This window comes from Fringilla coelebs, assembly GCF_963513975.1.
Source record: "Fringilla coelebs genome assembly, chromosome: 6".
In the NCBI taxonomy this organism is placed as follows: domain Eukaryota; kingdom Metazoa; phylum Chordata; class Aves; order Passeriformes; family Fringillidae; genus Fringilla; species Fringilla coelebs.
This window is the reverse complement of record NC_140034.1, coordinates 57,635,184-57,638,710: the sequence shown is the minus strand read 5'-3', so window position 1 is coordinate 57,638,710 and position 3,527 is coordinate 57,635,184.

The following is a 3,527-nucleotide window of genomic DNA, read 5'->3' as shown; positions in this document are numbered from 1 at the left end:
AAGAGAAATGTGAATGTGTGATTTTTAAAAATTTTTTTCCAAACCCCTGCTAGCATCTAGCAAAGCATGCAGGCTGCTTGCGTAGCCTGAGATGGCAGAAATGCTCCCAGCTGCAGTGCCAAAGCTCTTCCCTGTTCCCAAAGCAAAGCTCTGAGAGGAGCAAACAGGCAGTGATGTGAGCACAAGTCCCCACAGAAACATGAGGGAATATCCACTAACCCCAACTCTGGAAAATTTTTAATTTCCAGAATGGGCAAAAACAGTAAGAGAATAAACCAGAGAGAGAGTGTGTGTGGGTGTTGGAGGAGGGTGGATGGAATCTGAGGCAAGTTGCATTTTATTTTATTTTTTTCATTTGCCCAGACAGATTCCACTGTGAACATGTAATGGTTTTCACTGAGGCACTGTGTTATTTTAAGGTAAATCTGCTGACTTCAGAATGCATAATCAGTTTCATGATCGTAATAAATTATATCACAGTCATCTCTGGTGGGAAAATGGAAGGAAACGCACAAAGCAAGGGTGCCAGGACAGCTTGCTGGTTAGGATGCTAGCTTGGAAACCATGTCTTTCTTGCTTTTTAAGGAAATAATTTTGGAAGCATCCAGGTCAATTAAAAGCTCATTCTGAAAGCTTTGTAGGCGCTCACAATTTAAATCTGTGTGAAAGATACTTTAGAAATCGCCGTTGCAGTTCCTTTCAACTGCTGTAAATTGGGAATTGCAGTACTTCTTGCAGAGGTGATGTGTGAATAAAATACATTTGAAAGCAACTGAAGCCAAATAGAAGCTCTCTGAGGAACTGGGGTAGACAGCCAGCCAGGCTGTGGCACTGGGAACATTTATTCACCAGCAGCCACAGCTTAGGCAGTGCAGGCATCTCCCCCCTCCTGGCAGGTTGTCCCCAGCTCTTGCATTTGCTGCCACAACTGTTTGCACAGCAGTACAGAGAGCTTGATCAAGGAACAGATCCAGCTGGTAAAAGATAAAATACATGCTGACTGCATGGCAACACAAACGACTGTGCCAGCCAAAACACTGCTTGGCACGTGGAGCCCAAGGAGGGAGGATGGGAGCTGCTTCAGCAACCTGCTGCCAAATGCAAAATCTCAGTCCCTTCTTATTTTCCAGGCACCTTAAATGTTAATCTGGAACGGTAAAAGTCGTGTTCTAATGTGCAAAAAGATCGTGGTCTGATGAGACAGCTGGAAGATTTTTGTCAGTGATTTCTATACAAGGAAAGCTGGCTCTGTGATTTATGTACTAAAAAAACAGAAGCAAAATGAAACTAAAGTTTTTTTAACAAGGGAAGTAGGTCACAAAAAATATGACTTAGAAGTCATACTGTTGTATTTTGATTTTTCCAAGGAATATAAGAGAAAAGTTAAAAATGGACCGCTGCCTTTAAAAAAGGCAGCTATAATTTTTTATAACTTTCCTTAGAAACTCGTGTTATGGGTCTTCTCCAGTATTACTTTTTAATTACCACTGCCCTGTTGTGAGATAAATCATTGTTGCATTACCCTTTTCTGTTTGAGACAAAGACCCTCACACTGTAGGTTTGTCTTTCCGGGCTTCAGCGGCGGTACGCTAAAAATGAATTTCATCTATTCCATGTGACACAGGTTGTTTAACAGGAAAATGTTTTTATTAGAAGAACTGGGTTAAGGGTCCATCTGGAACCAATTGAATCCTCTAATGGCCTAACCCTCTATTTCTAGAGGGAGAGAGGAGAAAAAGCAGAGAGCAAATCCAGGCTAACAGTGTAGTTCTGCAGTGTGAATTTAAGAACCTTCCCCTTTGCTCCCCCCAGCCTCTCGTTCCTGCTCTCTGGCTGTAATTTGCCACGTCTTCAGCTTTGTGCATACAGCTATTTTCATGACTTGCTGTAAATTACACTCTTCAAATAACTGCTGTTAAAAGTCATCATCAAAAAAAGGATGGAGGGGGCACTTAATGGGGTAAATGAGGGAAGAGCGAATTGTGCTGGGAGAAAGGAAATGGGTCTGAGGGAAGCCCAGGGCTTCCTCAAGCCCCTGTCACTTGAGGCAGCCAGCCCATGTGCCATTTAATTACGGGCTCAGCACAGGCTTGGGTGCTCAGATGATCCAAGTAGCCCTGCACCTCCCAGGCCATGCATTATATCCATCCATATAGGAAGGACTGGAAAAATGGAAGGCCCCGTATTGCAGCTGGGTTCAATGTCCAGTGAGGATCCCAGATGTATTTCTGTTATTCCAAGTGGCTTTGGCTGAGCTAAAAAAGAAAAAAGATAAAAACCCAAAACGAAAGCATTTGTAATAACATTTCTTTAGAAAGGAGTTCATATCAGAAAGTCATTGAGGCAGCAATTGTCCTGATGTTACATTGTTTATAAAGCCAGAATTTGGCCTTATTTATTTTCATCTTCGGGCACAATGTTAAGCAATTTCTTTCTCAAGAGCAGAATGGCCTGTTAGACATCAAATGCTTGCTACTTGTCCAGGACAAAAAGGGCTACAGCACATACATTAATGTATGTCCTGGGATTCTCCACGCTTCTGATTATATTACTTTTTGAGTTTCCTAGCAGAAAGTAAGAGTCATTCTGGATATATATCACCATACTTGTTTTTGCCAAAAACCATCTTAAATGTTTGTTAGTGATAGAGAAAAAGTGATATAGAAAAAAAATTCTCCCAAAGGAAAATAATTTTCCTTTCTGAAGCTGGCCATTGAAAACATTTTATTTCCAAGTCAGGTTGCATTATTAACTCGTATCAGGGTGAACTGATAGCAAAACGTGGAAAAAGAATATTATGTTTTTAATAGAAAAAAAAAACCAGCTAGGAAGTCTGAAGCTGTGAATTTTGTGTAGCTCATGTTCCTTAGCACCACATCTCTGGCAGAAACAATATAGGGTAGAGCCTAGTGAGAGGAAATGAACATAAAAAGAGTTGATTGTGTAATATTGGTGGATGTATTCATGCGTGTGTTTGGGGAGGAGATAACTGTGCAGTTCACTCCCAACCTCCTCTGCCTAAATGCGCCCAGCAGTTATTTGAAATACCTCATGAAAAAGATAAAATCCTAAGTGCAAAGAGCCTAAAAAGGCATCCACATTGAGAAACTGTACCCAGTTGATTATTCAGCTGGCAAAATGGGAATTTCAAGTTGCACAGACAGCTAATTGTGGCCTGCCTGTGGAATGACAGGTCTATAATTTTTAGTTTTGTGCACATTCAAAGCCAGTCACCTTGACACTTAACAGTCCATTATCTGCTGGCCACCGACCATACGATGATATTCAAAGAGTGACAGGTCTTTTCCATTACAGAATGATAAAATGCACTTTGCTTTATTTGGATAAAGCTGTCTTCAGAGACAGCACAAACCAAGTGCTTATCTGATCCTTGCATGCAACAATGACACTGAGACACCTTTTACTCCACAGGGCTAACCTGGTTTTTGTTGGATTTATTATTTTTTGTAGTTGTTGTTGTTGTTGTTGTTGTTTTGGGATAAAGATGAGTGAAATTGCTATTCCCA